Below are 27,420 nucleotides of genomic sequence, written 5' to 3'. Positions count from 1 at the left end.
GGTCGGTCCGAGCCCAAGGTCGGGCGAGGCGGAGACTCCTCCTAAGGCCGAGGCCGGGTCAGGCGAGGACGCGATTCCTCCCGAGGTCGAGGTTGAGGCCGAGCCCTGGGGTCGGGCGAGGCGGAGACCACCTTCCGAGGCCGAGTTTGAAGTCGAGCCCTGGGGTTGGGCGAGGCGGAGACCACCTTCTGAGGCCGAAGCGAGGCTGAGCCTTGGGGTTGGGCGAGGCGGAGACCTCCTTCCGAGGCTGAGGTTGAGGCTGAGCCCTAGGGTCGGGCGAGGCGGAGACCTCCTCCTGAGGCCGAGAGCCAAGGTCGGGCGAGGCGGAGCTTCCTGTTGCGCCTGAGGCTGAACTTAGCTGTTGTCAGCCTCACCCTGGCGGGTGGCACAGCAGTCGGAGAGGGGTGAGCGGCGCTGTTTTCCTGTCAGGTCGGTCAGTGGAAGGGCGAAGTGACTGCGGTCACTTCGACCTTGCCGACTAAGGCACGTGTGTCAGGATAAGGTGTCAGGCGATCCTCGCATTAAAAGCGCCTGCGATACGGTCGGTTGATGAGGCGATTTGGCCAAGGTTGCTTCACTACGAAGCCTGTCCGAGCTGGGCTTCGGGCGAGTCGAGGGTGCACCCATTGCTTGAAAAGGCCCTCGGGAGAGGTGAGAATTCGTTTGGGACTTCTGTTCCCGCCCGAGGCTGGGCTCGGGCGAGGCGAGATCGCGTCCCTTCAGTAGACGAAGCCTTGACCTGAATCGTGCCCATCAGTCTCTGCAGCTTGTGCTGATGGTGGTTACCAGCCGTGTTTAGGAGTGTTAGGGGTACCCCTAATTACGGTACCCGATAACCCTTCATCGCATACTTTTTGAAAACATCGTTTAGTCAAAACACTGCCCTTTTCCCATCCCACAATTTGTACTCAAAAGATGTTTGTTAATGCGGGCTATCTCTATGCTCACCATGCAAATATTCCATCCCTTAATCCCGGCTTAGGTAGTGGTAGAAAGAATAGGTAAATTATGCATCAAGGGAAGGATGGACTTGCCTTCGTCGAAGCTTTCCTGGCACAAAAGATTTATCTCGGAGGGGTCGGGTTCCTGCCCTTCTTTCGGAGCTATAAATTCTAGAGGATCAGATCCCTCTTCCGCTAACAAACACAGATAAGGAACAATACATCAATCATGGTGACTTGGTGGGGTGTGCCAATTATTATGCATTATTATTTTGTGACCTATAATTTATTTAAACTATTTTTAATGCATAAAATATCAGTATATAAATATATATATGAAAATGGGAAAAGGGAAAAGAAAAGGAATTCTCAGCTAGCTGGGCCGGGGGGGAATTTCGGCCCAGCCGAGCGCGGGGCAGGCGGCCCACTAGGCCCGCCAGCGGGGGACGGCGTGGGGACGACACCGTGAGCGTGGGCCCACATGCCAGAGGAAGGGGGTCTGACGGCGTGGAGCGGTGATGGGGGGGCGGGCGAACCGGCCGGGGCTCGACCGCCGGTGAAGCCCCGTGGCGGTTCTCCGCCGGGGCTCCGGTTCCACAACGAGGGAGTGGTGGCGAGGCACGGACAAGGGTAGGGGATCATGGTGGAGGGGCCAATTTGGCCAGAGGGTGCCTGGGGTGGCCGGTCCACGACGCGGTGGCGGGCGCTCACGGCGGTGAGGTCGCCGGCGAGGCCAACGGTGCAATAGGCGAGGGGAAAGGGTGAGTCGTGCTCGCGGTGAAGTGGCGAAGGTCCATAAATACACTAATTTGACTTGAACTCAATAGAGGGGGGAAAGCGGAGCTCACCAGAGAGGGGAGGGACGACGACGGCGAGCTCGATTGAGTCCGAGGGAGGAAGGTAGAGTGGCTAAGGCCTGGTGCGGTGGAGTCAGGAGCTCGGGGTGGCCCTTTTATAGGCGGCCGAGAAGGGGAAGGGGGTGAGGTGGCGCACACCGGCTACGCTTGCCGCGGAGGCAAAAATGGCGCACAGTTGCGACGGGATGGCTCGGGCAGAGGGGGGTGACGGGATAGCTCGGGCAGGCGCAAGGGACATGGCCGCAAGGCGCCAAGGCTCGCTGGGGAGGAGTAATGGCGAGGCGACGAGGCAGGGCTTCGGCCGGCGGTGATCGCGTCGATTGCAGATCACGAGCGAGGGGAGGGAGCTGATAGGCCGAGCCCGCCTGTCAGAGAGGGGGAGGTCACGAGGGAGTGGAGCGCGGGCTGATGGTTGGGGCCGGGGTGTCATTGGCGGGAGCGGGCGTGTGGTGATGGGCCGCTTGGGCTGCGGGAGGGAGAGGGGTGCGGGCGCGCGCGAGGGAGAGAGAGGTGGCCTGGGCCGGAAGCGGCCCAGCCGAGGGGGGTTCCCCTTTTTTGATCTTTTTCTATTTCTTATTTCTATTTTCTATTTCTATTTCTTTTATCTCCTTTTCTTTTGAACAAATAAATAGCTAAATAATCTTGGGTGCTAGAAAATAATAATCTATGTGAGGTGCTTCTAACAATCAAGTATATGCATATGATGAGATGACCTATGGGGGAGAATTTAGGGGAGATAAAAGAGGGGGGGGTTAGGAGATTAGGGTTCCAAACCTCGGGTTGAATTTTTGGGATGTTACAATAGTATCAGCAGCATCATGGACAGCAACATAAGAATCCCACCAGTCAGCAGCAGGACGAGTCAGACGACCTGAAGCGTAGAGAACCTTCTCCCAGTCAGAACATTGGGCGATGTTGAGCATCTTCTCAATTGACTTCAACCAATCATCAGCATGGAGTGGATCTGGCGAGCTGGCGAAGGTCGGCGGCTTGTGTAACACACTGAATTTGGGGGTATAAAATTTCTTTCTAATTATCACCCAAATTCATGTGTTACTCTTCTCTCTCTCACCCTAGGTTCTATCTCTCTCTAGATCCTCTCTTCCTTTTTTCCCTTTTAAGCATAATTAGCTTAAAGTTAGGGGGATTTAATTATTTATTTCTGCCAAAACACTATGGGTAATGCCATATTGCATCATGCTGAGCTTAAAATATTATTTGAAGTGTTGCACATGTTTGAATTTATTTGAATTTGAAACTGTCGGAGAGGGAATTCTCTGGCCGAGTGGCGGAACACACCCGCCCTAAATCCTAAGATGAGGAGGTGCTTAAGCATTTTGCCTGCTAGCTAGATGGAATCGGGAAGAACACAAGAACACACAAGGGTTTAGAGTGGTTCGGGCCGCCGGGGCGTAATACCCTACTCCACTGTGTGTTGTATTGAGTTTGAGAGCTTGTATAAACTTGTGAGTTTGAGTGTCTGCGTGAGCCTAAGTTGGATTTGCCTTGTAACGTCGTGTGCTCTCCCTTTTATCGCTCAAGGGGGCACATACTAGGGTGCTGAGCCCCGACATGTGGGCCCAGGGGCAAAACGGAGGGAATACAAATAGAAGTTTCCAATGCCAGTGTCGCCCAGGAGATCTCCGAGCGCCATAATGTCCATAATCCATATAGTATTAATATCTCGCGGCTGCTTCCTTGGTAATGCGCGGGCCATGATGAGCACAGTGTATGCCGTAGCACGGGCGTACTGCCTGCCAACGGATTGGACAGGCACGCCGCCTGCAGGATGGCCTGGTCGCTGCCCGTTAGCGGAGTGGACAGGGCACATTAAATGCCGAGGCGGCACATCGCCTGCCAACGTAGTGGCAGGGCTCATTAAATGCTGAGGCGGCACATCACCTGCCAGTAGAATAGACAGGCGGCGCGCCTTATCCGCAATAAATGCGGCGGCCGCGTGGCCCAGAGGCCTTACGTCAGGCTCCGCCCGCTGGCTTACGTCACGGGCGGTAGGCCACGTGGCAGCATCGGGACTCCGCCTGAGCGGTGAGCAGTAATGTACACGGTATGGTCCGGACTCGTGTCGGCTCCGGACCCCCGTCCGGCCTTGATTAAGGCCCAGGTACTTTTTGTCCCAGAATCTCGGGACCCTACTGAGAGTGGCCCGGACCCCACACAGGGAGGTCCGGGACTCGTCCCGGGGGTCCGGTTTGTATCCGCGGAGGTCCTGGACCCTGCCCAGAGGTCCGGTCTGTATATGGGGGTCCGGACCCAGCGTTGGTACCTTGGAGGATATTGCCTTCTCTGGCCACGTGGCAGCCCCAGAGCCATCCACGTGATGGAGTCGGGTGTTGTTCCCCACGCGGCTAGAGATAGCCGCGCGGGCACCGCGTTTTCATACTGTAGTAAGGGGTACCCCTGTTTTAGGGTACCGACAGAAACCTAATTTGAATTTGGAATTAAAAACCCTATTAAAAAAGAAATAGAAAATGAATTAGAAAATCTAGATAAAAAGAAAAAGGAAAAGCAGCCCAGCAGCCCAGCTCGGCCTAGTTAGGTCGTGCGCCCGCGCCGCCTGACAGGTGGGATCCACCTATCAGCGGCAGCTTTCTCTCCCGCACGCTCCCTCTCTCGCTCTCTACCCGCTGGGGCCGACCTGTCGACGCCAGTTGTTTCCCCCTCTGTGCCTCTCTTCCCTCTCTGCCTCGCGGGCCCACGCTGCTAGGCGCTGAGCCGTTGCCCGCGCGCCCCTTTTGTCTCTCTCTACGCCGTGGACCCTCCCAGTCAGTTTCACCCTCCCCGCCCCGCCGTGGACCGTCGTGTGCGCACTCGCGCACGTCGCCAAAATTCTCGGCCACAATGCCCACCCACGCGCCCAGCTCCCTCTTAGAGCCCCGCCCGTGCCCGCACTCACTTCCCCGCCTCATTTCGCACAGCTCCGCTCTCTCTCGCGCTCTGCCCACGCCGCCAAACACCACCGGAGACCCGCGCTCGCTTCCCCGGCCATCTAGCTCGTCGGAGATCGCGCCAAGCCACCCCAAGCTCCGCCCTGAGGTGAGACACCTTTGCCCGTGCTTAATTTCCTAGATTCACTCTGTGCTCGGCCAATTTTGGCATCGCTGGTGCTCGACCGTGGCGGTCCGCCGCTCCCGCGTGGTGGCTGGCCAATTTAGCCCGATCCAGTGCCCCGGTGTAGGTCCCTGTGTCACCCATGCCTCTGCTGAAGCCTTCCTAGGCCTTAGCGCGCCTCAAGCCCCCTCCCCGTGGCCGGAATCCCTCATCGGAGTTCCTCCAGTCCGCCCGAGGCCTCCTCCCCGCCGTTCTTCCCCCTCTGTCCGCGGATTCGTGGACTTTTCCCTCGCCACTGAGTTCGCCGTGGCATTCTCTCCCTCTCTGCCCAATCCCGGCGACCCTGGAGCCACCCTAGCACGCGCCTGCCTCAACTCCGGCGACCTCACCGCCGCGGAGAGGAGCAGCGCCACCCGCAGCCGTTCACCCCTCCCTGGTCTGATCCCCTCCGTCTGATCTTGATCGCATGACCCAGATCGCGGATACCGCTTCGCGCACGCGCGCCCTGCGTCCTTGGCCCGCCTGTCAGCGCCCGTGTTCCCTGGCGTTGGACCCTCTCGGTCAGTGCGCCCTCCCCCTCTGTCGCTGACACCCCTGGCCCACCTGTCAGCACTCGCTCATCCGCGCGCGTGCTCTCGGCCGCAGATTTAATCTCGGCTGTCGGTTTCTGATCTAACGGTTAGAATCACCCGATACCCCTTCACGCCGTAGTTTTATTAAAGAGACCCTCGGTTTGTTTAGAATCAACCCGCCGTCCCTAGGTTTCGCGCGTGGGCCCCTATATTCTTGCAGATTGAACCCTGGACTTTTAAATATTCATAGAATTAGACCTAATTTCATATTTTGAATTCCCAAACTAGTTTATTTCATATCTTTTGCATATGAACTCCAAATTTAGTGATTCAAATTGCAAAATGTTCATAGGATCATTCTCTATTTAAATAAATTAGTTGCAGTTATTGTCTGTACATTTTAATTTTTATGATTAAGTATGAACTAATGTAGGTGTAGATTTATTTATTTAATAAAATAAATAAAAGGAGAACCCTAGAGATTTAAACATGTTTTATCTTGTGAGATTAATAATGTGTATTACATGAAACCATCTCTGGTCCAAATTTTAGGTCACCATAAAATAATTTGAACTAAGTTATGTATTTGTGACTAACACTTAGAGAAATAATAATCTATTTCCAAAGAAAGTTGATCCATGTTATAGTTCATGTTATACTTTGATCTCATTATCCCCTATTGTGTTTTTAAGATGCATTCCTATGTTTGTACATGTTTGGTGTGTTGTTCATTTGTACTTTCCAAATGTATTGAATGCATGCTCGCTTTATTTAGACAACGAACAGTTCGAGGGTCCTGAGTGTGTTGTTGGAGACCTCCCTAAGCAACAACCTGGTGAAGGCAAGAGTCCTCTGACCTATTATGTCCTACATACCTTATGATTCACTGTCACGCATTACATTATTTAAACCTAAGGATTGACTAGCTTGTATTTACCTTATCCTTGTTTACCTTTTTGGGTTATCATGGTTAGCATGTTGCTATTGTCTTAACTTTAATCAATGAACCTGATGTGAACATTTATGATACGATATTGTTATCCTGATTATGTTGATGATCTTGTGATACTCTAGGGGGCTCAGGCCTTTTTCCTGAGTACCTCTCCGTAAGGACCTGTTCATGGAGTGACCACCCGGGATAACAATGCAACCATAAGGGTGGAATGGGACGCCCTTAGCTGATTAATTAGATGAACCTGAGGGTGTAGTTGGCTTTGCCGGAGGGCCATCAATGGGGGTCGGGGCGTAGTGCTCGCTCTGCCAAGGGGGGTGCAGAGGTTCATTCGATTTGGTTTTGTTAGTCACCCACCTTGGGGAGGTGTATTGCGTTTGTACGACTAGAGAAACGTAACGAGCAGCTATGCACCAGGGGTGTCTTTGTAAAGGCCACATAGTGTATCCCTGGCCATTCACCTTGGTAGTGAAGATCGGGTTTGTACAACCGAGGCTAGAAAGGGATCAAGACTCGTGGGTAAAGTGTGCAACCTCTGCAGAGTGTTAGAAACTGGTATATCAGCCGAGCTCACTGTTAAGAGCAGCCTTGGGATCCTCTTTGATTAGAAGAATTCTAGTTACTTTTATGATGATGGTTAACAATGATGATATAAATCTGATCTCTGGTATTTCCTCTTTCGAGGAAGTACTTTGGGTAATAATTGGGTTTATTACTAAAACTTGGCTCTGCTAATAATAATAAATACTTGACCAACTAAAAGCATCTGCTTAACCTCAACCCCACATTTGCTGAGTACGTTGATGTGTACTCACCCTTGTGATGCTGGCAACATGGAGGACTTCGAGGAGTTCCAGAAATACGACAAGTTTTAGTTTACTTTAGTGGCAAACCCCCAGTCAGCTGCCTGTGTAGGCTTATCATTTACGTTTCGTTTCTCCGCACTTTGATAGTTATGTTAAAGACAATGGTTATGTAATAGACTCTGTGGATGTCTAGGACATCTTTATGTAATTAAGTACCTTTCCGCTATTTATTTCAAGCATTGTGTGATGATGTCCAATTATGTAATCACCGTGTACGTACGTTCTGATCCTAGCACATACATGGTTCGCATTCGGTTTGCCTTCCAAAAACCGGGTGTGACATAAGTGGTATCAAAGCCTTGCTGACTGTAGGACCGCTAACCTAGACTAAAATGGTCAACCTAAGGATTATAGACCCCTACTCTTACCTTGACCTTAGAGTCTTTTCAAAATTTGGTCATCTTGGCCAACTCTATGTTATCTACTTATCTCAAAAAGTCTTGTCTCACTTTTCTTTCTGTTTACTTTCTGGTCTCATAGTTCTACTCTTACTCTTGTGCTTACGATGTCTTTTGTAGATGGCCTGTATCAGGTGCACTGCATGTAAGTATGTGATCCCCTTTTTGCCTTCTCGCCTGGCGGAGCGTCCACTACGTCGCACGGTGCCAGGTCAGTCTAGTCACCTGGAGAGACTGCATCGTCGCCTGCACAAGGAGCAGGAGCGTCGACGCTAGGAGCAGGACCAGGACCAGGAGCAGCAGGACTCTTCCCCCTGCCTCAGCAGGAGGTGGAGTCTGAGAGGCCGCCTTCCCCTGCACCTTAGCTAGAGATGCCCCCTGCACCACCACAGGGCATCCCGGCTGCTGGAGGAGACCCTGACGGAGACGGAGACGATGAGACGCCGGTGGTAGTTTGAGCCACGGCACGGAGCTCTCGGGGGAGCCAGAGCCAGAGGGATGGTTCGCTAGACCCATCACTCGTGACGCTGCTCGCGGGTGTCACTTCCATGACGCTCTCGACACCCTGCTGTGTCGGGCCTTCGACCGACACACTTGGTCCACCGAATACTGTTGTGTAGTCTACCAGCATCGTCGAGGGTTATACCCGGACCAGTGGGAGGCTACTTACTTGGTGCGCCATTCGGACGATGATCTCTGGGGTGCAGAGGCCTTCTCAGAGCACTATTCTATTACTGAGAGGGATACTGCCGAGGCAGCCATGCAAGATGCAGCACGACGGGCACCTTCTCAGTATTGCTCGTTGTTCAGCGGGGTAGCTGATGGCCTTGACCTGAAGTACTACCCTCGTCGTTCGACCGGCAGTGATGAAGGTGTGATTGCCTCGCCAGTTGGTGAGGGCAATCCCAGGCTGAACAGCATGGTCAACCTGGCTGCCGTGCTCAACACAGAGTTGGACCACACCCTTGACGAGTTGGGCAAGGTTTGGGCGGAGGTTGCAGAATTGTGTGCTGAGTGCGCAGCACGCCACTATCTGGATGGTGGTTCCCCCGCCCCTGTCGGGATTCAACACCCTTACCGTTCACCGCCTCGTGATCGCTTCGACTATGGTACCCCAAACTGCATGACCCGGATAGATTTGGATCCCTAGATCGACAGAGTCGGAGTCTGTAATAATGCTTAGTTCAGTGTCTTAGCCTAAGTCAGTCTTAGTTAGAGTTAGTTTGCTATTCTTATGTTGGATGCTTATTATGATGGACATGTACTAAAGTTGGATCTTTGTAATGATTGTCACCAAGGTGTGGGTGTCCCGTGCAACTTGGTGTAGTTATTAATAAAGTCAGTTATTTAGTGGGTAACCCATTTACTTCCACTTTCCTCTTTATCTGAGAAGCTGTCAGTGAAGATGGTCATTTGTTCAGTGCTATGAAGATTTTCTATACATCTTTTCTTATGCTGAAAGACTACAGAGTCAGATTTGATATATGTGTGTGATTTCTACAGATGTCTGAGAACAGGTGCAGAGGTGTGAGGCGTGCTCAGCCAGAACAGCAGGCACCCCAAGAGGAGGCAGCCCCGCAGCAGCATTTGCCACCGCCACCACCGATGACCAATGAGCAAATGTTCCTGATGCAGACTCAAGCAATCTAGGCAATTGGCCAGACCCTAGCAGCGATGCAGCAAGTGCAGCAGCAGCCACCATCGCCTCAGCCTCAGGTGCAAGTCCAGATGCCACAAGTGCCCAGAGACAAGCGGGCAGAATTCATGAGGGGCCATCCTCTAGTCTTTGCTCATTCTGCTGAACCTATGAACGCTGAAGATTGGCTACATATCGTGGAACGTGAGTTGTACACTGCCCAGTGCAATGATCGTGAGAAGGTGTTGTACGGTCCCCGACAGCTGATGGGAGGAGCCTAGTCTTGGTGGGAGTCTTACCTCACCACCCATGCTAACCCTGAAGCCATCACTTGGGAAGAATTCAGGGACAACTTCCGTCGCTACCATGTGCCCGAGGGACTGATGATAGTAAGGAAGGATGTTGGTGACTTGTTCTCAAATGCTATGAATTAAGAACAAGACAACACAGAAAATGTTAATTGATAAAGTCCTTCGTCCTTCGAAGCATTATCTCCCTTAGGATATAATGGATTTTTGGACGAAGGTTATGAAGGACGTACCTTCATAAACATAGCATATGATGACGAAGAACGAATCATAAAGAATACGAAGGATTACATAAATAATTATATCTTATTATCAATTTATTATTATTGCGAAGAAATAGAAATAATATTGAATTACAAATGTACCTTCAACTTGGAAGGGAATGAAAGTACAAGTGTGACGCAAAGGTAAATGCCAAATCAGCGTGAACAGTACGGGGGTGCTGTTCACCTATTTATAGGCACGGGACACAGCCCATACAAAATTACATTCATGCCCTTTACATTTGATAATAATTCTATAGTAATCCACCGAGGTCTAAATAGCCTTTTCATCTCTAAGTCGGTTTCATTTTCTGCTACCACGCCGAAGCTTTCCCGCTCACATCTTCGGTGCTGTATCAACCTTCGTATTGTTTTGGGCTTCTCCTACTGTGATACCGACTCGAGTCCGAAGATACCTGTTCACACATTATACTCCAGAAATACTATTAAATCCTGTTTTTGAGGACCTTCGTAAGCCGAAGGTCCCCAACAGTAGCCCCTCGCAATATAAATTTGTTAAAAATAAAATAATAAATTTAGATTGCGACATGGACGAAGGCTTTAAGCCGAAGGTCCGAAAAAACACCTTCCCTTTGCTAGAATAGCAACATTCACTGACGGGCGGGGTCTTTCAATTTTCAACGCACTAGGCGTATAAATAAGATCATACTGCAAGCTTATTTGGCATGCTCTCTTGCCATCTGCTCCCGCTCACTCGATTTTTAGCTCTTGCACACAAAGATTTGCTTAGCTTTAAGTTTTGAAGCTTCGGCTTTGAAAACAGTTTTTTAGTGTTTCCTAAGATGTCTGAAGATAAGAAGGCTGCTGCTGAGATGAAGCTGAGTCTCGACGAAGAGAAGAACTTGGGGTTTCTTATAGCAATGTCGAAGACCAATACAGAAAAAATCACCAAAGAGATTCTAGAAGGTTTGTCTGAAGATACTGGTGATAGCGACAGTTATGATGTGGACAGTGGTGGTGAAGACTCCGAAGATCGTCCTTGGCGACCAAGCCATGCGGTTTTCGGCAAATCAGCTATCAAAGAAAATCATCTTGTCAACATGAGAGGAAGGTATTTCCGGGATTTGTCCGTGGTGAGGGCCGACGAAGGAGAAAAGACTTGTCCAAACCCTAAAGAGAATGAAGTCGTAGTGTACCGAAGCTTTTTGAAAGCCGGACTACGATTTCCCCTGAGCAACTTTGTCGTAGAGGTGCTGAAAATATTCGAAGTCTACCTTCACCAACTTACCCCCGAGGCGATCATAAGGCTGAATATCTTCGTGTGGGCCGTGAGAAGCCAAGGTCTGGAGCCTGATGCAAAAAGTTTCTGCAATATACACGAATTATCATACGAAACAAAACCTTGGGGTAAGGAACAGTATCACAATAATTTTGGCTGCTACAGTTTCGTTTCTCGGTCCGGGTCAAGCTGCCCCGTGCCAACCTTTCGGAAGAGATGGCCCGGCGACTGGATGACAGAATGGTTTTATGTGAAGAATGACCTGACAGTACGAGAAGATATCAAGGGTATAATTATGCGCCCTATTTGGCAAAGCTTCGGCCTTCGGAGGCCGAAGGTTGAAATGAATGAAGTTGCCGAAGAATGCCAGAGAGCCTTTGGCGTTATCTGTTCTTTTATTGGAACGAGAGATTTGGTACAAGAGCATATTGCCTTCAGGGTATGGCCGCTCGCGGAGAAATGGGAAATGCCACAAGAAACCATAAAGGAGGCCGACGAAGGTGGACTTATCAGGCTGAAGTATACTTTTAAGTTCGGAGATAAATTCGTTGAGCCAGATGATGACTGGTTAAAAAGCATTGAAAATTTAAGTGATGAACTGCTTGGGGCTTATTCGAAGGCCGAAGATGCTGCACTGTCAGCAGCCTTCGGAGGCCGAAAAAAGAAGAGGCTGAATCGGGTGTTTGATGCAATCGGGTTTGTCTACCCTGATTATCGATATCCCATCCGAGGGCGGAAAAGAAAAAACACAACCTCTGCAAAAGAAGAAGTTGCAGCTGCTCCTAGTGAGCCAGCACCGGAAAGAAAAAAGATAAAGGTCCTCACACATCGGCCACGCTATATTGAACCAGCTTCGGTGCCTAAGTTCACCGGAGAGACCTCTTCAGCCACCGAAGCTGCAAAGCCAACCAAGCCAGCCTTGCTGCCAGAAGTCGCAGATATGACCGAAGCGCCAATAAGAATAGAATTGGAAGAACCAAAGATTTTGTTACCAGAAATCAAAAAGATGGCCGAAGCGCCATCGACAGTAAAAATGGAAGAAGTAAAAGAACCAGCTGAAGGATCAAAACTATCAGAAGTTTTAAGTCCTTCAGCAAATGTTGAGATAATAAAAAATCAAAAGGTGCCTGCGATGACCCCGAAAAGAAAAAGAATGGTCAATGTGCTAGATGTTCTGGAAACAATTAAATCCTCAAGCACACCTCCGAAGAAGGCTGCTAAAACATCCGAAGCAGAAACTGAAGTCTTCGATGCCGAAGCTCCAAAGCTACAGGCTGAGACTGAAGCTGGGCCTTCAAAGCCCACGAAAGAAGAAAAAATATCAGAACCAATTCCTATTGAAGAATTCAGTGTTGTTGCCTCCGAAGCATCCCCCGCATTCCCTGATTATATTCTTCGACATGCTTCGGGGAAAAAGCTGTCTGAAAAGGAAAAACAAGAGGCCCAGTTTTACGCCCAAAAGCTGAAATATCCAAAGGGGGCGTTGATATTCAACGGCAGTGGAGAAGAAGACTTCTTGTATTGTCTCCCTGACAACAAGGAGATTTCTGTCTATCGGGAGATGAGCAAGAGCTTCGGATTCCCAACGCTAGAAGACGGGCTCTCAGTGCTATCGAAAAACGATCTGGCCGACAGCCTGGCATATAATAGCTTAAAGGTGCAACAAATGGGATCTTTGTATTTTTTGTTGAGACCAAAATTTTTCGTTTGCTTAAATCTAATGACGTCCACATTTTTTCTTTGCAGGGCCTGATACTTAGCAATGCCCTCAGGGCCCAAAAAGATGCTGAAGAGGAAGGGTGTACTATAGCCCTGAGCAACCTTCGTTCCGAAGTAATTGAACTGAGGAACGAAGGTCTCGAAAAAGATAAAATATTACATTCATTAATAAACAGAATAAAGGAAGACGAAGCTACTTTTAAAAGTCAAGCTGAAGCTCAGAAGCGCGAAATTGAAAATCTTCGAAAACAACTGGCCAGAGCCAAAGAGGAACGCATGCTTGAAGAAACGAAGCGAGAACTCAGCGACCAATGGGCAAATCATTTAGAGGGAACTGTTGAAGAGCTTCGTTCATCCAAGAAAAGATGTTATAACAAATCTATAGAGTGTGTCAAGAAGTTGAAAGCTAGCTTCGCCAGTGTCGGCGCATTCTCGAGCGAAGAAAACTTTACAAGAGGCAACCCCGAAGGCCCTATCGAATGGATCGATCACGAAGCTGAGGCTTTCGAGGAAATTTTAAACAGCCGCGGAGACATATGTGCTTTCTCGGGTGCTAGGGGAATTGCCACCATTTTAGAGAAAAAGGGCTGCGAGCATGTAAAGATTTTAGCGCAATTCGAAGCTGGCTTGTCCCTCGAAGATGCAAGAGATCCTTCGGCCGAGGCTAGCATGGTAGGAGGAAAATTTTTCACCGACATCTGGGATAATGGTGGCCGAGAAATGGCCCGAGAAATTATTCGAAAAAGCGAAAAGGGCATTCACGATGCTAGAGAAGTGGCTGAAGCTGCTGAAAAAAACGCAGAGCCCGAAGGGCAAATAGGTATCAACTAATGGTTTTTATTGTGTTGTAATTTTCGATTTTAAACTTCGTTCGCAATTTGTAATAGCAATGTAGCTGTATCCTGTCCTCCTTCAGATCCTACTAAAGCGTCTTCGGGACCTCCCCCGAAAGGAGACGACGAAATTAAAAAGATGGCTGAAGCTATCATGGATGAAGTTGTTAATCGGCTCCTGAACGAGGCTGCAGAAGTTGTTTTGAGAGAAGATTAAGTATTATTGTAAAAACTTCTGAAATGTAATATATTGTAACATTTTGTAACCCTGAATGTAATATATCTGTTTTTATTGTTCAATTCTTTACGATGCATGAAATTTTACACGTACCGTTTTTTGAGTCTTTGACGAAAAAACACCTTCCCTTCTTTTCATGCTTCGTGAAGAAGAATTTTTCTTTGTCACAACAATATCCATAATGTTCTGATGAATAATATCCAGGCTACGTGAAGATATTTTCCGAAGCTACACTTCCGAAGATCAACAATGTATCTCCTTGTGACATCATGATTTTTCCCTTTTTTCAATACATTCTTCTGTAGATCGATATTGTGTCCGCCTCTTGTGCCATATGCAACATGATGTATGATGCTTATGCTATGCGAAATGATGCGATGATGTTATGTTATGTGAAGTGGTGTTTATTCTGAAGATAGACACACATCCCTGCAATAAAACACATAATCTTTTATAAGCCTCCCTTAGGAGCTTCTTCGCCTTTTACTTCAGCGGAATCAGCGTTTATTTTTCGCTGTAAGCCTCCCTTAGGAGCTTCTTCGCCTTTTACTTTCAGCGGTATTCGCGTTGACTTTTCGCGCTTCGCCTTTTACTTAGGTGGTATCAGCGTTGACTTTTCGCTGTAAGCTCTGCATTCCCTTTGGAACGACTTTGGAGCAGAAAACTTACACTGCACTCCCTCTGGAGCGGCTTTTTGTGACTTCGGCAAACTTACTCTGCGTTCCTTAGAACGACTTTGTGTTGCTTCGAAGAATTTTTGATAATTCGAAGGTCCTCTTTGTTATCTCGAATCTTTAAGCTTCAACAACTTAAGCCCGTGGAGAAAATATATTTTCCTTGTAGCAAACAACGAATCTATTACATGAAATCTAAACAATGTCCTTTATTACGCAGAAAATAAAACTGATTGAAAAGACCTCTATCAAGGTAGGATATTTGTCAATAGATGTGCTTTGACTCTGGCACAGTGCTGTTGACTGTGCGAGCTTCGGACTGTTCTCTGAAGTCTCTCTGGTGTGGAGCATATTGGCTCCCTTCTGGCTGCTGGCCTTGTTGCATCGGTGGTGGAGGCGGAGGCTGTTGCCAGGAAGCTTGAGGTTGGCTCGCCGAAGCAACAGAAACTACAGGGTGGTTGCCTACATATTCTGGGATGTAAGGCGAATGATACGAAGCAGTGTGCATGACCTGCTTCGGCTGAGCCTGTTGTGCTGCCGCTTCGGCTATTTCCTTTTGCTTCTGGATGGTAACATGGCACATCCTGGTGGTATGACCTTTGTTCTCACCACAGAATAAGCAAAATATTCTTCTCGGTTGATCGCCAAATCTCCCGCCGAAGCCCCTGGCGCCTCTGCCTCTCGGAGCTGGTGGTCGGAAGGAGCCTTGCTATTGCCCCGAAGTCTGTGAGGAGCACTGTGGCCTCTGCTGTTGGCTCCCCCTATCATCATTTTGGGTAGAGTTATGAATTGATCTAACGTGCCTCGGATAGAACCTCCCTCCGAAGCCCCTGGTCATTTCAGAAAACCTGAAAGCCTCCTCCCTTCTTTGGCGAAAATCATTATCGGCCCGAATGTACTCGTCCATCTTCTGGAGCAGCTTCTCCAAAGTTTGAGGAGGCTTCCTAGCGAAGTATTGAGCTGAAGGTCCTGGCCGAAGCCCCTTGATCATGGCCTCAATGACAATTTCATTGGGCACTGTTGGCGCCTGTGCCCTCAAACGCAAGAACCTCCGGACGTACGCCTGAAGGTACTCTTCGTGATCCTGGGTGCACTGGAATAGAGCTTGAGCAGTGACCGGCTTCGTCTGAAACCCTTGGAAGCTGGTTAACAGCAAGTCCTTCAGCTTTTGCCACGAAGTGATCGTTCCTGGTCGAAGGGAGGAGTACCAGGTTTGAGCAACACTCCTGACAGCCATAACAAAAGATTTGGCCATGACTGCAGCATTGCCACCATACGAAGATACTGTTGCTTCGTAGCTCATCAAAAACTGCTTCGGGTCTGAGTGGCCATCAAATATGGGAAGTTGAGGCGGCTTGTAGGACGGAGGCCAAGGTGTAGCCTGCAGCTCAGCGGACAGAGGAGAAGCATCATCAAAAACAAAATTCCCATGATGGAAATTGTCATACCAGTCATCTTCATTGAGGAAACCCTCCTGATGAAGGTCTTGGTGCTGAGGCCTTCGGTGTTGCTCATCCTGAGTAAGATGACGAACTTCTTCAGAGGCTTCGTCTATCTGCCTTTGTAGTTCAGCTAGCCTGGCCATCTTTTCCTTCTTCCTCTGCACCTGTTGGTGAAGCATCTCCATGTCTCTGATTTCTTGGTCTATCTCATCCTCTGGTGGTGTCGGGCTAACAGCCTTCCTTTTCTGGCTTCGGGCCTCCCGAAGAGAGACAGTCTCCTGATTGTGGTCCAGCGGTTGAAGAGCTGCAGTGCCAGTTGCTGAAGCTTTCTTCGGCGCCATAGCGAAGGTTTATGATCGCCGAAGGTGTTCAGAAAAACTCAAAGAGTGGAAGTGAGTTCACCGGAGGTGGGCGCCAATGTTGGTGACTTGTTCTCAAATGCTATGAATTAAGAACAAGACAACACAGAAAATGTTAATTGATAAAGTCCTTCGTCCTTCGAAGCATTATCTCCCTTAGGATATAATGGATTTTTGGACGAAGGTTATGAAGGACGTACCTTCATAAACATAGCATATGATGACGAAGAACGAATCATAAAGAATACGAAGAATTACATAAATAATTATATCTTATTATCAATTTATTATTATTGCGAAGAAATAGAAATAATATTGAATTACAAATGTACCTTCAACTTGGAAGGGAATGAAAGTACAAGTGTGACGCAAAGGTAAATGCCAAATCAGCGTGAACAGTATGGGGGTACTGTTCACCTATTTATAGGCACGGGACACAGCCCATAGAAAATTACATTCATGCCCTTTACATTTGATAATAATTCTATAGTAATCCACCGAGGTCTAAATAGCCTTTTCATCTCTAAGTCGGTTTCATTTTCTGCTACCACGCCGAAGCTTTCCCGCTCACATCTTCGGCGCTGTATCAACCTTCGTATTGTTTTGGGCTTCTCCTACTGTGATACTGACTCGAGTCCGAAGATACCTGTTCACACATTATACTCCAGAAATACTGTTAAATCCTGTTTTTGAGGACCTTCGTAAGCCGAAGGTCCCCAACAGAGGAGTTTCTCACCTTGAAGCAAGGTCCCCTATCTGTCAGTGAGTACAGGGACAAGTTTCTGCAGCTGTCGCGTTATGCCCTAGAAGACGTCAACACGGATGCCAAGAGGCAGTACCGCTTCCTGAGAGGATTAGTTGATCCCCTCCACTATCAGCTGATGAACCACACCTTCCCTACCTTCCAGCATCTGATCGACAAAGCAATCATGACTGATAGGAAGCGCTGGGAGATGGAGGACAGGAAACGCAAGATTGGTGTATCTCAGTCCGGGAGTAGCAGCCGTCCTCGCTACTGAGGCAACCCACCTCATCCATTCAAGCAGGGTCACTAGCACCAGCATCAGCGTCAAAACCAGCAGCAGTACCAGAGGCAGTTCCCTCATCAGCAGCAGCAGTACCGTCAGAATAACCAACAGGGAGGAAATCAATACCACCATCAGAGCAACCAGGCAGCCTGTCTTCCTGCCCCAGCAACCAATCAGAACAACCAAGCAGCGCCAGCGCAAGGAGGAAGTCATGCATGTTTCCACTGTGGGGAACAAGGCCATTGGGCGAATCATTGCCCAAAGAAAGTAGCTTAGCAGCAGCCAGCTCCCAATGCCTAAGTCAGGCAGAATGCAATGCAGCAAGGAGGCAACAATCGTGGGCAGCCTCGTGCCCAGTATGGAAAGGTGAAACACTTGGAGGCCGACATAGTCCGGGAGACTCTAGGAGTGGCACTAGGTATGTTTTCAGTTGTAATACTCAAAGTTGTATACAAAGAATAATAGAGAGATCTCCTCAGTTTATGTGCCTTATTTGCATCATGAAAAGAGCATACATGTAATTAAGAGGGATTAATCAAAACAAATGATTCCAAGATAAAAAAAATATGCATCATGTTGGAGTTATATGTCTGTGCATTAAATAAAATAATAAGGACGATGATAATAAAATAATAATTCTAAAGGTTGGAGTAAACCTAAATCAAAAGTAGGGTTTTTGAAAATGAGAAGAGGAGGAATGATATAAAATATAAATAATATAGTTATATCTCCAAAGTTGGTATTCTTAATTTCACAATATAATTGAGGATAAATTTGGAACAACTTTGAATTTAAAATTCGGATTCAAATTAAACTTAGAAATAGAGAAGAAAAGAAATAGAAAGGAAAAGAATAAAACACCAACCGACTTAGGTGGGCTCACGAGCGATTTTCGGCCCACTTCCGATCTCACTCGTCTCGGCCCAACCCTGACCGGGCACAGCGCGCCGACAAAGGGGCCCCACCGGGCAGCCTCCCGCGCGCGCTTGCCTGCCCTCCCCTTTTCGCCGACCTAGGGGGCCCGCTTGGCAGACCCGTCTCCTTCACGGACTCGGTCTTCGCGGCGATGAAATCGCGGGCGCCGAAGCTGGGGGAAACGCGAACCGCGGAGATAAGCTCGGGTCATACACCTGTTTTGACCCTCTCCTCTGCATATAAGTGTCGGCCGCAACCTCTCTCCTCTCTCCTCCTCAATTTCGCGTGCTCAACCGATTAGAACCCGACGCGTGCGATTTGGAGCGTGCGGCGGAGGTGTGAAGTCCGCCGCCGTGACTGCCCTCACCAACACCGCGACAGGTCCTCTGCGCTAGAACCTGGGTACCTGCTTGGCGCGGCGAAGCTTCGGCCTCCGTCAATTTTCCCCGCCGGTGCCCTGCGCAAGCTCAATTCGTCGTCGTGATTTCCTCCTCCGCTGTGCGTCGCGGGCGACTTCATTTGGCTTCCCTCCTCGGTGAGTATGCACCACATCCTGTTCGCCCGATCTTTATGATTGCGTAGCACCCATCGGCGTAGAATTTCGGGCGCTAAATCACCGCGCCCGGAGGTCCGGCCATGGCGCCACCGCGCCTGACGTCCACGCCGCCGGTTGGGCGGTCGACGGTAGGCGGATAGGCGTCCTCCGTCCGATCGTGATTCGGTGGTCAGGATTAGTTAGGTCGATACCCCTTCACCTGATTGATCCTGCGCCGTTGATGTCTGATCGGGTGGTTGTAGGCTCGCGTTGCTCAAGATCCTTTTGGGCCGTTAGATCGAGATCTCACGCGTTAGATTAGATCGCGGCACTTCAAACTCGGAGCCATAGGATCTAGATCGGGCGGCCGAAATCAAAACATACCCCTTCGGCCGCAAGTTTTGTAAAAGAAACCCTGGGTTTAAAGGATATCAACCCACCATCCAGAGAACCCTATTCACTGAGTCTAGGAAAACTAACGCCAGACCCCCCTGACTTTTCCAGAAATTGGCGCCCAGTCCCGAGCGCGTTTAAAATGTATAAATGAATTAGTAAATGTATTTTTAATACAAAAATAATGCCTAGAACTTAGTTAATTCATAGAAAATTCTTATGAACTCCAAATTACTCCATTCCAGTTCCTAAAATTTTGTAATTTTATTCTCCATCACCTAGAGTCTCTGTTTTGTCATGAAAATAGTAAGAAAATTAATTTCTCATTTAATCCTACTTAAATCACATTAAACCTTAGGAAATTTATAACTTGAAATCTATAACTCCAAATTTAATGATTCCAGTTCCTATGATCTCATTTTAATGTGTAGATTTCTATTGTATATTTTATTTATCTGTTTGATGTAATGTTAATTTATGCTATACTATGTATGTATTGTGTTGATGCGAATAGACGAGCAAGCCACTGTGGATTCTGAGGTTAAGCAAGTAGAAGTAGCTGAGCAGGAGCTCATTGAAGGCAAGTTGTGCCCTTGATCACTTCTGTTACCCAATAATATTTGTTATTATCACTATTCAATGCATATGTTTAATTTTGATGGGACCCAATAGGTCTCCCTAGATTGTTTATCTCATTACCTTGTTTACCCCTGAATCACTTGGGTAGTTTGCTATTGCTTTACATGAATTTGGGATAATTATTTATCATATCTATGTTCCAGTTATTTTGTTATTCTATTTATGTTCATGTCAAGATCATTAATGTTAATTGGAACATAGAGCTTAACTTGAGAAACATGTGCCACCACAAGGGTTTATGGACGCCCTTGGCTGATTAATTAGGAAAGCTAGTGGAGGACTACCTTACCCGAAAGGGGCAAGGGCAGTAGGGGAGTGGTCAGTGTAGGAAGGTCCTTGGTTGATTTTGCTGCGATGGCGGTCAGGCAAGAACCCTGCATTGGAGCTTCCTATAAACTGTAGCGGGTTTTCTGAAGCTAGTGGAACTTTGTAAAGGCCTCATAGTGTTACCCTGCCTCGCCTCCTCGGTAGAGGTGTATGGGAAGTCGCGATCCCTTGGCAGATGGGTAACATGACTTGTGGGTAAAGGGTACCACCTCTGCAGAGTGTAAAACTGGTATACTAGCCGAGCTCATAGTCATGAGCTGCTCAGGACTCTCTGATGATTAATTTATGGAACTAAATTCAATTTGTCATATGCATTGCATCGCAGGTGATGTTGTTACTTTTGTTCTACTACTTAATTGGGTTGGTATTTACTTATACTTAGTAATTGCTAATAAAATTTTGACCAACTTTAAAAGCAATGCTCAGCTCTAACCATCCTCTTTGGTAAGCCTTACACTTCATGTGAGCTCCCACCTTTGGCGAGTTCATGCACATTATTCCCCACAACTTGTTGAGCGATGAACGTATGTGAGCTCACTCTTGCTGTCTCACACCCCCCCAGGTCAAGAACAGGTACCGCAGGATGAGGCGCATGGAGGATGCTGCGATGAGTTCGTGAGAGAGATCTAGGCCGTCGTCTCCCAGTCAACTTTGGGTTGCTGGACCGTTGTCTCCTTATAATGTAATTATTTATTTATTTTGTACAGAACTCCTGTTATGTAGTAAAGATGTGACATTCGATCCTGTGCCATGAATCATCATATGTGTGAGACTTGGTTCGAGCACACCTGGTGATTATGTTCGCGCCTGGGTTTTGGACCCCTAAAATCCGGGTGTAACAGAAGTGGTATCAGAGGAATGTTGACTGCAGGACGAAACCTAGATATAACTGAACAACCAATACTTACTTACCTTTGCTACTCTGATTCTTTATAAACTTTTCTTAATCTTTTCTCATCTAATTCCGCTTTACTCTGATTATTCTTACCTTTTCTTTCTAAAAGACAAATGTGGATTTCACACTTTGAAATCCCGTGCCTAAAGTAACTTTTAGGAATAGGAGACCTACTCTTAGGGACAAAAAAATCATCAAAACTATTTTTGTAAATATTTGTATGCTTGAATGTTTGTTCTTATGATACTTGTTTGATTTGGATCTTTGATTGAGTGTGATGGGTTGTGGAGTAATGTCCACAATTACATCTGTATATACATATAGGGAAAAAATGCTCATCAAAATAACTAGACAAACTAGATTATTCCTAATTAAAGTATATCTAGCTTAATAGACCCATCTTATCTTAAAAGATACCCTCTTACCTTAATAGATTCATCTTATCTTGAAAAGATTTTATGTCATCCTAATAGATCTAACTAACCTCAAAAAATTCTACCTTATCCTTATGAATTCATCTTGCCCTAATTAGTATATTTATCTCATCCTAGTATAACAACCATGATCTAATCCAAAATAATCAGATCTTAACTAGTTTAATCTAGTCACACCAACCTAATCTAGATTCTATCTAATATATTATGATCTAATCTAGAGAGAGTTACTTAATGCTGGTACAAAAAAATAAGACCATACTCCTAATTCACCTAAGCTTAAATTGGTAACTTAGATCAACTCGGCCATACCCAACAACCTGACCTACATAATAGGTTACATAACCTATCCCAATCATTCAGAAGCAAAACAACCAAACCAGATTATGACTAATATCATTTAACTTATAGCCACCTACTAAACTAGCTGCTCCACCTACTACTTTATCTTAACTACATGTCCCTAATTCGGATAACAACTTCAAGAACGAAGATCGAAGATGATCAACTTCATCAAGAAAGGATGAGCACCAACTCAAGTCTTCAAGGATCAAGTGAGATCACCAAGATGAGTCAAGATCCACAATCTTGGATGGAGTCTTTTCTTACCCCATTCCTTCTTACCCAAAACTATATATATGCTTTAAAGATATCTTTCATCCTGCATAATAAAGTGGGTATACCCATATATACATAGGCCTTCCTAATCACCCACTATTGTCTAAAAAATATATGAATCTCTGGATCTTGAACCTATTATAGACTAAAAGCCGAATCACAAACCAATCCTTATGTATCTCTTTCTTACAAATCTCGAGGGCGAGATTATTTTTAAGGGGGGTAGGATTTGTAATACTCAAAGTTGTATACAAAGAATAATAGAGAGATCTTCTCAGTTTATGTGCCTTATTTGCATCATGAAAAGAGCATACATGTAATTAAGAGGGATTAATCAAAACAAATGATTCCAAGATAAAAAAAAATATGCATCATGTTGGAGTTATATGTCTGTGCATTAAATAAAATAATAAGGACGATGATAATAAAATAATAATTATAAAGGTTGGAGTAAACCCTAAATCAAAAGTAGGGTTTTTGAAAATGAGAAGAGGAGGAATGATATAAAATATAAATAATATAGTTATATCTCCAAAGTTGGTATTCTTAATTTCACAATATAATTGAGGATAAATTTGGAACAGCTTTGAATTTAAAATTCGGATTCAAATTAAACTTAGAAATAGAGAAGAAAAGAAATAGAAAGGAAAAGAATAAAACAACAACCGACTTAGGTGGGCTCACGAGGCGATTTTCGGCCCACTTCCGATCTCACTCGTCTCGGCCCAACCCCGACTGGGCGCAGCGCACCGACAAAGGGGCCCCACTGGGCAACCTCCCGCGCGCGCTTGCATGCCCTCCCCTTTTCGCCGACCTGCGGGGCCCGCTTGGCAGACCCATCTCCTTCACGGACTCGGTCTTCGCGGCGATGAAATCGCGGGCACCGAAGCTGGGGGAAACGCGAACCGCGGCGATAAGCTCGGGTCGTACACCCGTTTTGACCCTCTCCTCTGCGTATAAGTGCCGGCCGCAACCTCTCTCCTCTATCCTCCTCAATTTCGCGTGCTCAACCGATTAGAACCCGACGCATGCGATTTGGAGCATGCGGCGGAGGTGTGAAGTCCGCCGCCGTGACTGCCCTCACCAACACCGCGACAGGTCCTCTGCGCTAGAACCTGGGTACCTGCTTGGCGCGGCAAAGCTTTGGCCTCCGTCAATTTTCCCCGCCGGTGCCCTGCGCAGGCTCAATTCGTCGCCGTGATTTCCTCCTCCGCTATGCGTCGCGGGCGACTTCATTTGGCTTCCCTCCTCGGTGAGTATGCACCACATCGTGTTCGCCCGATCTTTATGATTGCGTAGCACCCATCGGCGTAGAATTTCGGGCGCTAAATCACCGCGCCCGGACGTCCGGCCATGGCGCCATCGCGCCTGGCGTCCGCGCCGCCGGTTGGGCGGTCGACGGTAGGCGGATAGGCGTCCTCCGTCCGATCGCGATTCGGCGGTCAGGATTAGTTAGGCCGATACCCCTTCACCTGATTGATCCCGCGCCGTTGATGTCTGATCGGGTGGTTGTAGGCTCGCGTTGCTCAAGATCCTTTTAGGCCGTTAGATCGAGATCTCACGCGTTAGATTAGATCGCGGCACTTCAAACTCGGAGCCATAGGATCTAGATCGGGCGGCCGAAATCAAAACATACCCCTTCGGCCACAAGTTTTGTAAAAGAAACCCTGGGTTTAAAGGATATCAACCCGCCATCCAGAGAACCCTATTCACTGAGTCTCGGAAAACTTACACCAGACCCCCCTGACTTTTCCAGAAATTGGCGCCCAGTCCCGAGCGCGTTTAAAATGTATAAATGAATTAGTAAATGTATTTTTAATACAAAAATAATTCCTAGAACTTAGTTAATTCATAGAAAATTCTTATGAACTCCAAATTACTCCATTCCAGTTCCTAAAATTTTGTAATTTTATTCTCCATCACCTAGAGTCTCTGTTTTGTCATGAAAACAGTAAGAAAATTAATTTCTCATTTAATCCTACTTAAATCACATTAAACTTTAGGAAATTCATAACTTGAAATCTATAACTCCAAATTTAATGATTCCAGTTCCTATGATCTCATTTTAATGTGTAGATTTCTATTGTATATTTTATTTATCTGTTTGATGTAATGTAAATTTATGCTATACTATGTATGTATTGTGTTGATGCGAATAGACGAGCAAGCCACTGTGGATTCTGAGGTTCATCAAGTAGAAGTAGCTGAGCAGGAGCTCATTAAAGGCAAGTTGTGCCCTTGATCACTTCTGTTACCCAATAATATTTGTTATTATCACTATTCAATGCATAGGTTTAATTTTGATGGGACCCAATAGGTCTCCCTAGATTGTTTATCTCATTACCTTGTTTACCCCTGAATCACTTGGGTAGTTTGCTATTGCTTTACATGAATTTGGGATAATTATTTATCATATCTATGTTCCAGTTATTTTGTTATTCTATTTATGTTCATGTCAAGATCATTAATGTTAATTGGAACATAGAGCTTAACTTGAGAAACACGTGCCACCACAAGGGTTTATGGACGCCCTTGGCTGATTAATTAGGAAAGCTAGTGGAGGACTACCTTACCCGAAAGGGGCAAGGGCAGTAGGGGAGTGGTCAGTGTAGGAAGGTCCTTGGTTGATTTTGCTGCGATGGCGGTCAGGCAAGAACCCTGCATTGGAGCTTCCTATAAACTGTAGCGGGTTTTCTGAAGCTAGTGGAACTTTGTAAAGGCCTCGTAGTGTTACCCTGCCTCGCCTCCTCGGTAGAGGTGTATGGGAAGTCGCGATCCCTTGGTAGATGGGTAACATGACTTGTGGGTAAAGGGTACCACCTCTGCAGAGTGTAAAACTGGTATACTAGCCGAGCTCACGGTCATGAGCAGCTCAGGACTCTCTGATGATTAATTTATGGAACTAAATTCAATTTGTCATATGCATTGCATCGCAGGTGATGTTGTTACTTTTGTTCTACTACTTAATTGGGTTGGTATTTACTTATATTTAGTAATTGCTAATAAAATTTTGACCAACTTTAAAAGCAATGCTTAGCTCTAACCATCCTCTTTGGTAAGCCTTACACTTCACGTGAGCTCCCACCTTTGGCGAGTTCATGCACATTATTCCCCACAACTTGTTGAGCGATGAACGTATGTGAGCTCACTCTTGCTGTCTCACACCCCCCCCCCCACAAGTCAAGAACAGGTACCGCAGGATGAGGCGCATGGAGGATGCTGCGATGAGTTCGTGAGAGAGATCTAGGCCATCGTCTCCCAGTCAACTTTGGGTTGCTGGACCGTTGTCTCCTTATAATGTAATTATTTATTTATTTTGTACAGAACTCCTGTTATGTAGTAAAGATGTGACATTCGATCCTGTGCCATGAATCATCATATGTGTGAGACTTGGTCCCAGCACACCTGGTGATTATGTTCGCGCCTGGGTTTTGGACCCCTAAAATTCGGGTGTGACATCAGTCAAGTACCATTCTACAAATGTCTTATTTGATACTGGAGCAACACAATCTTTTGTGACTGTATCATGGGTAGAAACACATAATATACCAGTAGCGCCCATGTATCCACCCATGAGGGTTTGTTCAGTTGGTGGAAGAACCCAAACAGATAGATTTTGCCCCAGTGCTAACGTTCAAATAAGGGGGATAGAGTTCCCCGCTGATTTAATAGTTATGGGTAACCAAGATACAACTATAGATGTCATCCTAAGGATGAATTGGCTAACCAAGTACCAAGTCAGTCTTAGCTGTGACAAGAGAACGGTGAAGTTAGTGTCCCTATCAGGAGAAGAAGTGTTAGTAGAGTTGGTCTTGTTTGGACCAAGAAAAAGAAGTTGTCACCAAGTCACCGCCCATATTGAGGAGATTAAACCATCAGAGGCTATCAATGTAGCATCAAAATTCCCAGATGTGTTTCCCGAGGAGTTACCGGGTATGCCACCTGAAAGGAAGGTTGAATTTGCCATAGAGCTTATACCAGGCACCGCCCCTATATCCAAGAGAGCCTATCGAGTGTCCAGACCAGAGTTAGTGGAACTCAAGAAGCAGATTGATGAGTTGTCAGAAAAGGGCTACATCAGACTAAGTACCTCGCCTTGGGCAGCCCCAGTGCTGTTTGTGGAGAAGAAGGATGGCACGAAGAGGATGTGCATCGATTATCGAGCTTTGAATGAAGTTACTATCAAGAACAAGTACCCCCTGCCTAGAATTGAAGATTTATTCGATCAGTTGAGAGGAGCCAGTGTGTTCTCGAAGATAGATCTGAGGTCAGGCTACCACCAGCTCAGAATCCGACCTTCAGATATACCGAAGACAACATTCATCATGAAGTATGGACTGTATGAGTTCATGGTCATGTCATTCGGTTTGACGAATGCGCCAGCTTACTTCATGTACTTGATGAACAGTGTGTTCATGGACTACCTCGAAAAATTCATGGTGGTGTTCATTGATGATATCCTTATATATTCCCAGAATGAGCAAGAGCATGAGGAGCATCTGAGGAAAGTGCTTCAGAGGTTAGGAGATTGCCAGTTGAATGCCAAGCTTAGCAAGTGCGAGTTCTGGATCAGTGAAGTCCTATTGTTGGGTCACATTATAAACCGAGAGGGATTGGCTGTAGATCCAAAGAAGGTAATAGCTATCTTGGAATGGAAAGCACCAAATGATGTCCGAGGAATCAAGAGTTTCATCGGAATGGCCGGTTATTATCGGCATTTCATTGAAGGTTTCTCCAAGATTGCCAGACCAATGAAAACCTTGTTGGCAAAGAAGGTTGAGTTCAAGTGGACCCCAGCATGCCAGAAGTCCTTTGAGACATTGAAGGAGAAGTTGACAATGGCACCAGTACTGATTCTGCCAGATGTTCACAAGCCATTCTCAGTATATTGCGATGCTTCGTATACCGGACTGGGATGCGTGTTAATGCAGGAAGGGAGAGTAGTGGCATTCTCGTCCCGATAGTTGAAGATTCATGAGAACAATTATCCTACTCATGATCTGGAATTAGCAGTCGTGGTTCATGCATTGAAGATCTGGAGGCATTATCTTTATGGGCAGAAGTGTGATATCTACACGGATCACAAGAGCCTCAAGTACATATTCACTCAGTCAGAGCTAAATATGAGACAACAAAGATGGCTAGAGTTGATCAAAGATTATGAGCTGGAGATTCATTATCACCCAGGCAAAGCAAATGTGGTTGCAGATGCTCTTAGTAGAAAGAGTCAAGTCAATATGTTGGCCGCTTACCCGATGTCGTATGAGCT

This window comes from Zea mays, chromosome 8 (genome assembly GCF_902167145.1).
Source record: "Zea mays cultivar B73 chromosome 8, Zm-B73-REFERENCE-NAM-5.0, whole genome shotgun sequence".
NCBI classification, from domain to species: domain Eukaryota; kingdom Viridiplantae; phylum Streptophyta; class Magnoliopsida; order Poales; family Poaceae; genus Zea; species Zea mays.
Note: the sequence above shows the minus strand (reverse complement) of the source record.